Source organism: Numenius arquata, chromosome W (assembly GCF_964106895.1).
Source record: "Numenius arquata chromosome W, bNumArq3.hap1.1, whole genome shotgun sequence".
Lineage (NCBI taxonomy): Eukaryota > Metazoa > Chordata > Aves > Charadriiformes > Scolopacidae > Numenius > Numenius arquata.
This window is the reverse complement of record NC_133615.1, coordinates 19,763,069-19,774,356: the sequence shown is the minus strand read 5'-3', so window position 1 is coordinate 19,774,356 and position 11,288 is coordinate 19,763,069. Positions and strand designations below refer to the sequence as shown.

Genomic DNA, 11,288 nt, shown 5'->3' with positions numbered 1-11,288 from the left:
ACCTCTCCTGTAACAACAGAAAGGTTCTAATAAAAGATACACAAAAGACATGAAAGGATTACCCTTACCCAAAAAAGATTAAAACAGGGCAAGGACGGAAAAAGAAATTGAAGGCAGACGTAGTGACGATCTGACTTCAGCAGTACTTATTAGGAATTTGTTCTAGAATTTTAAGTGAAGATCTATTGACAATTTCTGGAAGTAAATCCATGGATATTCTTGTATCTGGCTGCTCTTTAATGATTTGGTTGAAGGTGAGAAATATTTAATAAATGTGAAAACAAAACATCTTACAACAAGTATGAACTTTAGTGTGAGCACTGAATGACAAATAGCTACACAGTTAGTGTGATCCTTCAGTTTATGCTTTGTAGTCATAAAGCTTGAGGAAACCTAGGAAGTACAGGAAGGAGGAAGGAAGAGAACAGACCATTGTCGTTTCAGACCACTTCATATTTCTAATGTCTCAGAGACAACAGATTGTAACTGGAGGAGACAAAAACACAAACCAAAACAAACAAAAAAGCACCCCTGCAAGGAGAACATATTTCACCTGCACACCTTGGGCACAAAAATCAACAGAACAGATACACAAAAAATGGGCTCTTTTAAAGGTGAATAGTAATATGGGTTTCAGCTATTTAAACTGTATTAAAGTAAGAATAGTTACTTTACTGAGACTGCAAAGTTCAGTTTAGAGATTCAGAAAAATGAATGTTTATTCAGAAGTTCCCCACACTCATTCCCAAATGGCACATGCAACCCTTACTCAGGCTAATAAGAGGGAAAGGTAAATGTATATTGCAATAAGTACCTTGGCCCCAAGACGTTTTCAAATAAGTTATATCTCTAACAGTTAACAGCGCAATAAACATGCACAGCTTCACACTAATGTATAATTACCTTGAAAGGAAAAAAAGAAATCCTAAAGAATTGTGCTGGTTTTGTCTGGGATTTTATTTTTCTTCACAGTCACTAGTACAGGGCAATGTTTTGGATTTGTGCTGGAAACAGTGTTGATAACACAGGGATAGTTGGATGGTTTAGCTTTTGCTGAGCAGTACTTGCACAGTCAAGGCCTTTTCTGCTCCTCATACCCACCAGTGATCAGGCTGGGGGTGCACAAGAAGCTGAGAGGGGACACAGCTGGGACAGCTGACCCCAACTGACCAAAGGGATATTCCATGCCATATGACGTCATGCTCAGCATATAAAGCTGGGGGAAGGAGAAGGAAGGTAGGACGTTTGGAGTGATGGCGTTTGTCTTCCAAGGTCACTGTGATTTGTGATGGAGCCCTGCTTTCCTGGAGATGGCTGAACACCTGCCTGCTCATGGGAAGCAGGGAATGAATTCCTTGTTTTGCTTTTCTTGCATGCATGGCTTTTGCTTTCCCTATTAAACTGTCTTTATCTCAACCCATGAGTTTTCTCTTCTGATTCTCTCCCCCATCCCAAATGGGGGAAAGTGAGCAAGCAGCTGTGTGGGGCTTAGCTGTTGGCTGGGGTTAAACCATGACACCTGTCCAGGGATCCCAACAATAACCTCTGTCCAGAGTTGTTCAGGCATAAACAAGTTACAGTTTTATGGTGATTTGTAAGTGAAACTAATAATTGTCCACCTTTTCGTACATCCCAAACTTTGACATATCGACCTCCTATGAGAAGGAAGCACACAAAACAGTTTGATGCACTGTTGTGGTTTGAGAAAACCCATAACAATTTATTATTGATTAAACAATTATTCTATTACCCGATGACCCCTCCCCACCCGGAAAGGGGAATTAGGGAACTGTCGTGGTTTGGCCTCAGACAGCAACAAAGAACCACATGGCAGCCGCTCGCTCAGACTGGAGCCCCCACTGCCACCACGGCCGCAAGGGGAGAATGGAAAGATAAAGGCTAAACTCGTGGGTTGAGACAAAGGCTATTTAACAGAACAGCAAAGGGAACAAGAAACAACAACAACAATAACACTGACAGAGGAATATACAACCATGATTATGACACCACCACTTGCCGACCTGGACCCTGGACGCCCCCCGGGCACCCGCTCCGCTCTGCTCCCCCGTGGTGACTTCCTGTCCCTCCCCTTCCCCAGCTAGCTCTGACTACCCCCTGGGCATGGCTCACGTGGGATGGAATACCTGTGTCCCTGCTAGATCCTGGGGAGAATTAACCCTATCCCCGCCAGACCCAGGACGGGAACACAAAGAAACACAAGGGTTGAAATATAAATAGATTTAATAGACTAAGACTAAATAATTAACAATAATACTAAAGAACCAGTATTAATCCCAATACTGATATAAGATATACAGAAATTATACTCAGGCATTCTATCACAGGAAGCTGTTCACTCCCAGCAGTGGACAACAAATGCTGGACACTGCAAGCGCAATGGCTTCAGGAGGAAGGGAAGGCCTCAGGGGTCTGGCACCGGGGCGAGGTTTTCTCTGGACTGCCGCCATCAAGGGAGAGAGACCTACGCAGTAAACTTTTCTGATTTATATTGAATGTGACGTTCATGGTATGAAATGATCCTGTTGGCCAGCCTGGGTCAAAGGCCCAGGCCTTGCTCGTCCTCATCCCTGCACCTGGCAAGGCTCGAAAACACTGAGACCTTGAATCCCACAGAGCCTGGCTGGCTACAAAGTAAATATTTTCATGAATTCAGACACTAGAGTCTTCTAAAAGTGCAGTTTTCCCCAGCATTAGAAGAGAAGTTAGTCCTGTGTTGCTCAATCCAGGACACATGTTCACACTTATGCTCCTCTGGAGAAGTTTTCACACAGAGTGACACAGTGTCTGCTTTGTAACAGAGTTTTCTGTACCTACTCACTGGCCCCATCCATTATGACTATCCTCTCCTGGGACAAGATGCATTACAAGCTTGCTCTTTTTTGGTTATTCTGCATACACAGCTGAATGATTCAACATACTCCTTACCAAAAAAACAACATGTAGATACCACTGGGTCACAGGACTTCTGATGCAATGGCAAGGAGATATTTAAAAACCTTGCTAAGCATCATCATTAAGAGAAAGATACAGTTCCATCTTTTCAAAACACTTAAGGATGTTCATTCCTTCACTTTAGCACTGGGCCAATTCATGTCTTTATCTTGTTGTTTAAAATGTTGTAGTCTTTTTTTTTTTTTTTTTTTTTACCAACAACAAGAACAGCAAATCAGAGATCCCTACCTTCACCCTCCAGATCAACACAGATTCCCAAGGAATATCTCTGAGAAATCCAGCTGCTACATCACTTACCACTTCATTGCTACATTTAGTGGCCAGCCCAGCCCAAACCACAACAACAATGAAAACATTATGCAAGAAAAGATGAAGCTGAAATATTTCTCATATTAGGGCCAACAGAACAGAAATTTTATTGAACTACCTGCAGATACTGGAATCCCACCAGAAGGAAAGAGAAGCACGCTCTCCACAGCCTGGCCATATTCTATTCTTATGACACTACCTTTTCTTTGTGCATCAAATAGTTTAACAGTGCAATCACAGAAACCTGCAAACACTATGGATAGCTTCAGTTTCATTATTTCAGTTACTTCAGGAACTAAGAGAGCCACATGCTACAATCTAAAGGAGCTCCTGGCAAACGGAAACACTTTTAAACCATACACTTAGAACACCTAGTGGTTTACCTTAGTTAATTTACAGCCTTCAGACAACATAAGGCTTCCAGTTCTAGCTCAAGAAACATCAGGTCTTAAAAGTAATTTAAGTCTTAATTTATTTCCCTTCCATAAATCAAGTGTATTTATAACAACAAAGAGAATCATTAGGGTTGGAAAAGACCCTTAAGATCATCAAATCCAACTGTAAACGTAACACTGTCATATCTATCACTAAACCATGTCCCTCAGCACCATGTCTGCCCATCTTTTAAATACCACCAGGGATGGTGACTCAACCACTTCCCTAGGCAGCCTGTTCCAATGCTTGATAAGCCTTTCAGTGAAGAAATTTTTCCTAACATCCATCCTAAACCTCCCCTGGCGCAACCTGAGGCTGTTTCCTCTTGTCCTATCACTTGTTACCTGGGAAAAGAGAGTGACCCCCCCCACCTCTCCACAACCTCCTTTCAGGGAGTTGTAGAGAGCAATAAGGTCTCCCCTCAGCCTCCTTTTCTCTAGGCTGAACACCCCCAGCTCCCTCAGCCATGCCTCACAAGATTTGTGCTCCAGACCCCTCACCAGCTTTGTTGCCCTTCTCTGGACCTGCTCCAGCACCTCAATGTCTTTCCTGTAGTGAGGGGGCCAAAACTGGACACAATATTTGAGGTGGGGCCTCACGAGTGCACGATCACTGCCCCAGTCCTGCTGGCCATGCTATTTCTGATACAAGCCAGGAAGCTATTGGCCTTCTTGGCCACCTGGGCACAATGCTGGCTCACATTCAGCTGGCTGTTGACCAACACCCCCAGGTCCTTTTCTGCTGGGCAGCTCTCCAGCCACTCTTCTCCAAGCCTGTAGCGTTCATGGATTGGTGTGACCCAAAGGCAGGACATGGCACTTGACCTCATTGAACCTCATAACATTGGCCTCAGCCCCTTCGATCCAGCCTGTCCAGATCCCCCTGCAGAGCCTTTCTACCCTCAAGCAGATCAACATTCCCGCCCAACTCGTTGTTGTCTGCAAACTTACTGAGGGTGCACTCGATTCCCTCCTCCAGCCATTTTTTTACCTAGCGAAGAGTACACCCAAGCCACGGGCAGTCAGTTTCTCCAGGAGAATGCTGTGGGAAATGATGCCAAAGGCTTTACTAAAGTCCAGGTAAACAACATCCACAGCCTTTCCCTCATCCACTAAGCGAGTCAGCTTGTTATAGAAGATCAGGTTTGTCAAGCAGGCCCTGCCTTTCACATACCCATGCTGACTGGGCCTGATCACCTGGGTGTCCTGTACGTTCCATGTGATGGCATTCAAGATGAGCTGCTGCATAACCTTCCCAGGCACCAAGGTCAGACTGACAGGCCTGTAGTTCCCCAAATCCTTTTTCTGGCCGTTCTTGTGGATGGGCATCACATTTGCTAGATGCCAGTCAACTGGGTTTTCCTCAGTTAGACAGGACTGCTGATTAATGATGGAAAGTGGCCTGGTGAGCACTTCCACCAGCTCCCTTAGTACCCTTGGGTGGATCCCATTCGGCCTCATAGATTTGTGCATGTCTATGTGGTTTAGCAGGTCACTCACTATTTCCCCTTGGATTATGGGGGCTTCATTCTGCTACACATCTCTGTCTTCTAGCTCAGAGGACTGGGTACCCTGAGAACAATTGGTCTTGCTATTAAAGACTGAGGCAAAGAAGGCATTAAGTACCTCAGCCTTTTCCTCATCCTTTGTTACGTTTCCCCCCACATCAAATAAAGGATGGAGATTCTCCTTAGCCCTACTTTTGTTGCTAATGTATTTATAGAAACATTTTTATTGTCTAGTACGGCATGTTCAGATTAAGTTCTAATTGGGCTTTAGGCCTTCTAATTTTCTCCCTACATAGCCTCACAACATCTTTGTAGTCCTCCTGAGTTGCCTGCCCCTTCTTCCAAAGGCCATAAACTCTCTTTTTTTTTTTTTTTCCCCGAGTTGCTGCCAAAGCCCTGTTCAGCCAGACCAGACTTCTTCCCTGCCAGCTTGTCTTTCAGTGTATAGGGATGGCCTGCTCCTGCACCTTGAAGATTTCCTTCTTGAAGAATGTCCAGCCTTCCTGGACTCCTTTGCCCTTCAGGACTGCCTCCCAAGGGACTCTGTCAAGCAGGCCCCTAAACAGGCCAAAGCCTGCCCTCCAGAAGCCCAAGGTAGCGATACTGAATCCAAAAGGACACATGGTTCCCTCCTTATCTAAGCAACACAGCCAAGATTGAAATGCTCTATGAGCAAAGGCTGGGTTAAATATTCGCTACGTTCGCTATGCTTGGTAGATGAGAAGAAGTCTTGAGACATATTGTATATAGGGTAGATAAGAAGTGGTGTTGGTATAAAACGGTTCGGGGGGGGGGATTGCATAAATAAGGTAGAGGACGAACTGAGTATGCATATGGACTAAGTTCAAATAAAGGACACAGTGAGGACACAGTTTTCTTCACGGTGAGGGTGACAGAGCCCTGGAACAGGCTGCCCAGGGAGGTTGTGGAGTCCCCTTCTTTGGAGATTTTCAAGACCCGCCTGAATGCAGTCCTGAGTAGCATTCTCTAAGCAATCCTGCTTCAGCAGGGGAGTTGGACTAGATGATCTCTATGGTCCCTTCCAACTCTAAAAAAAATTCAGTGAAATTCAGTGAGGAAGGCTCTTGACGACCACCGGAGGATCCTGGAAGACCACCAGTGGACTTAAATGCACATGCATTAAGGAAATTTACATATATTAATGAATTCCAGGAAATAGTATGAATATGTTAATTATTTCTTGGAAATTTGATGAATAAGTATACTTTGATCACTTATAACCTCTGTGGATAAGCAAGTCGGTACGCACACTAGGAGGAGCGATCCCCTGCGCGCCTGACGACGCAATAAAGAAAGCCTGCTTTCTAAAACTCCAAATTGAGTCTTAGAGAGTTCCTATTTTGCCGACTTACAGTAACAGTAGCAGTTCTGCTGCCCCCCCTCCTTACTTCTCCAGGAATTGAAAACTCTATTATTTCATGATCACTACGCCCAAGACAGCCTCCAACCGCCACATCCCCTATAAGTCCTTCTCTGTTTACAAACAGCAGGGCTCCTTCCCTAGTTGTTTCCCTCACCAGCTGTGTCAGGAAGTTATCCCCAACACACTCCAGGAACCTCCTAGCCTGTTCCCTCTCAGCTGTATTGTATTTCCAGCAGACATCTGGTAAGGTGAAGTCCCCCATGAGATCAAGGGCTAGCGATTGTGAGACTTCTCCCAGCTGCTTATAGAATATTTCATCTGCCTCTTCATCCTGGTTGGGTGGTCTATAACAGACTCCCACCGTGATAACATCTTATTGGATTCTTTTCCTGTGTCCAGGCAGGCAGGCTCTTTTTTGTTGATCTGCAGTTTCAGCCGAGGGTTGGAGCCTCCTTATTTTCTGGTTTCCACTCCTTGTACGCCTGCACTTGCTGGCAGAACATGGGGAACTGAAGAGTCCCAGATTTGGGAAAAACACTACCAAAACATCGGTGTGATATCAAAACACTTTCCCATACTAAAAGACTAAACACAGCCCTGTACTAGCTGCTAGGAAAATTACTAAGCAAAATAACTCTGTCGCGGCCTAAAAGCTTCAGCAAATCTAGCTACTCATGCCGAGTAAAGCTAGGCAGATAGCACAAATCACACCATATTATAATCCTAAGTAATTTATTCTAATTAAAACTTATTTATTTACACTAAACAACTAATATCCCTCAACAGATCAGAGCCTCATCCAACCCGACCTTGAATGCTTCCAGGGATGGGGCACCTACCACCTTTCTGGGCAACCTGGGCCAGTGTCTCACCACCCTCATTGCAATAAATTTCTTCTTTACATCTAGCCTGAATCTACCCTCTTTTAGTTTAAAGCCATTACCCCTTGTTCTATCACGAAAGGCCCTGCTAAAAAGTTTGTCTCCATCTCTCCTGTAGGCCCCTTTAAGTACTGAAAGGCTGCAATAACGTCTCCCCAGAGCCTTCTCTTCTCCAGGCTGAACAACCCCAACTCTCTCAGCCTGTATTCATAGGAGAGGGGCTCCAGCCCTCAGAGCATCTTCATGGCCTCCTCTGGACCCATTCCAACAGGGCCATGTCCTTCTTATGTTGGGGGCCCCAGAGTACTCCAGGTGGGGTCTCACCAGAGCAGAGTAGAGGCGCAGAATCACCTCCCTCGCCCTGCTGGCCATGCTGCTTTTTATGCAGCCCAGGATACAGTTGGCCTTCTGGGCTGTAAGAACACAATGTTGGCTCATGTCATCCACCAGTACCCCCAAGTCCTTCTCAGCAGGGCTGCTCTCAATCCCTTCATCCCCCAGTCTGTATTCATACCAGGGGTTGCCCCAACCCAGCTTGGTATGGTCTGCAAACTTGCTGAGGGTGCACTCGACCGCACTGTCTGTGTCATTGATGAAGATAATGAAACAGTACTAGTCCCATTACAGACCCCTGAGGGACATTACTTGCCACCAATCTCCATCCAGACATTGAGCCATCAACCACTACCCTCTGGATGTGACCATCCAACCAATTCCTCAGCCACCGAATAGTCCATCCATTAAGTCCATACCTCTCCAATTTAGAGAGATGTTGGGGGGGACTGTGTCAAAGGCCTTACAGAAGACTAGGTAAATGACATCTGTATCTCTTCCCTTGTCCACTGCTGTAGTCACTCAATCATAGAAGGCCACTAGGTTGGTCAGGCAGGACGTGCCCTTGGTGAAGCCATGCTGGCTGTCTCAAATTCCCTCCCTGTCCTCAGCATAGCTTCTAGGAGGATCTGTTCCAAGATCCTCCCAGGCACAGAGGTGAGGCTGACAGGTTGGTAGTTCCCAGGTGTCCTGGTTTGAGGTAGAACAGAACCAATTTTCTGTTCAGTAATTTTACTTCTTAGCAAAGCCTCTTCTAACTCTCTGAAATTAACAGCATATTGTGCAGAAACTGTTTGTTCTCAGAGTAATAAGACCAAGGAACAGTATACAGAGAAGCTCTTGCTTATAGTTATTGCTATAACAACCAAGGTCAGGTAACTTTGTTATTTGCCCCGCTGGAGGGTTGGAAGCAGAAAAGCGTAGAGGGGTCACACCTGCAGGGAGGAGCAGACAGGACAGGTGACCCAAAAATGGCCAACAAGGTATTCCATCCCATCTGTCCCATGCTCAGTATAAAAGCTGAGGGATCAAAGGGTCAATCTCTTTCCTCAATGGGCTCCGAGGAGGAGGACCCTGTCTGTTCATCTGCCTTTGATCTTGATCCGTGTGTTCCTGACTCCAGAGCTGGAATCCAGTTCCCGTGTGTTGCTGAGGCCAGTCTGGGATTTCCCCAGTGCCTGCCAGTGATGTGATCGTCTTCCTGGGAGCTTGATACGGTTTTGTATATATTGTATCTTTTTATTATTTTCTTTTTATTTTATTATTAATATTTCCATTAAAGTAGTTTAGTTCCTTCTAAACTCATAAATCTCTTTCTCTCTCCCCCACCTCTCCTTGGAGGAGAGGTGGGGGAGAGCATTTGTCGTTCGTTTCAGTGGCCAATCCGCCCCAAACCATGACACCAGGGTCCTCCTTTCTACTCTTTTTAAAAATGGGTGCAATGTTTCCCTTCTTCCAGTCACCGGGGTCTTCACCTGACTGCCATGACTTTTCAAATATCATGGAGAGTGGCTTGGCAACTACATCAGCCAATTCCCTCAGGACTCTGGGATGCATGTCATCAGGTCCCATAGACATCTGTATGTTCAGGTTCCTCAGGTGGTCATGAACCTGATCTTCTCTTGCAGTGGGAGGGACTTTGCTCCCCCAGTCCTGGTCTTGCAGTCCATCCACTCGAGAGGTGTGGGGAGAGAGGTTGCCAGTGAAGACTGAGGTAAAAAGATACTGAGTACCTCAGCCTTCTCCTCATCCATTGTTATCAGTTTGCCAGTCATGTTCATCGGGGGGGTACACTTTCTTTGACCTTCAGGAAGACAGATCCTCCATGTTTAAAATATAATAAATAAGATCCTATTGTATCAAAAACTATCTTTCTGCATTTTTCTTCAGTTCAGTCCAAAAGAAGCATATAAAAAAAGAAAATCAAACCTGTTATAAAGAGATCCTCATTCAGTTTACTTGCACAGTCATATCTCACATAGTCAGTATGTTCACAGTATGAGACGATTTCTGTAGCACTCAGAATATCCCACAAATTTGATGAATAATCATCACCACCAGAAAATATTTGGTATTTATTGGACAGGAAGCCCACTGCATGAACAGTTCTCAAAACCAAAGTCCACAATATCCAAAGTTAAAATATATACTTGTTTCCAGAACAGTTACTCTGAATGACGAGCTTATTGAAGGAAAGCATTTGCTCCAACTTAAAAGTGCAAAGTATTTACTATTGGAAGTTACAAAGCCTCACTTCAGAGGTTAAAAACACTTCAGTTTTTATATTTCCAGCCAGAAAAGGGTCATGCTTACCTAAGCACTGATACAATCTGCCTTAAGGGTTTTACAGGTCTACTGGATGCTCATTCAAAAGCTGTAAATTCTGTATTTGGTACTTAAAGGTCTGTATGCTATCACTGTCCTTTAGACCAAATTTATAATAGTAAGTTTTAAGTAAGACTGGTTGGACTCTCTTCTTGTCCTTTAAAAAAATCATTATTTAAATCCATATTATTGTAATATCCCAACATAGAATGACTTTGACAGAAAACACTGATACCCTAAATCTTGTTACAGTTAACTTAGTGGTTAGGACATAAGATAATACTGTATCTACAAACACAGATCTCAAATAGAAACACTCTCAAGGCCTGAAAGATGTACTTTCCAGTGAATGGGGAGTTGTTGTTGCTGTTCTAGCTATATAAAACACTTATTGGTCTTCCATAGCACAGCAATCTGTTTAATCTAAACGTTACCATGGTCTTCTCCTCACTGGTACGTCAGAACTCTTCTGACTCCTTCCCCTGCTGCCACACATGCACTTTTTTTGTTTTGATTTTTTCTTTGGGGGGGTGGTGGTTTTGCTTTGGGTTTTTTGGGAGGGAGGTTGTTGGTTGGGGTTTTTTTAAGTGTTTTGTCTTGCCACTTTTTACAACTCTCTTCCTACCAGCATGAAATAAAATGTGCTTATCAGCACCGTGTAGTCACAAGACTACATCTACATAACATATAAACAAACACCTGCCTGAATTAGAAAATTTGTTTATTATTCCGTGTTCTCAATTCACATTTAGAATGAAAAACAAATATATAGTCATTCCAATTCTGAATTCAATATAAAAATCTACTTTTCAGCAAGATCTACACGAGACTGTTGCAAGCAACATAGATTAATATTTTTTCAGGTTTTAAGCAACATGCAAAGTACATCAATCAAGCTTATACACACAAAGAACAAAATAACAATGTCTGACTCTATTGGGTCTGGCTGAGATGGAGTTAATTTTCCCCATAGTAGCCCTCATAGTGATGTGCTTTGTATTGGTAGCTAGAAAGGTGGTGATAAAAATACCAGTGTTTTGGCAACTGCTGAGCAGTGCTCCCACAGCACCAAGGCTGTCTCTCCAACATTCCCCCACCTCACCAGTGGGCTGGTGGGTGGGCAAGATCTTGGGAGGGGACA

General features: G+C 44.2%; 1 pseudogene; it reads right to left on the bottom strand.

Annotated features, from left to right (window-relative positions):
* Window positions 1-1,488: 1,488 nt before the first annotated feature.
* Window positions 1,489-11,288, bottom strand: part of LOC141476797 (U3 small nucleolar RNA-associated protein 15 homolog) — a 38,507-nt pseudogene continuing 28,707 nt past the window's right edge.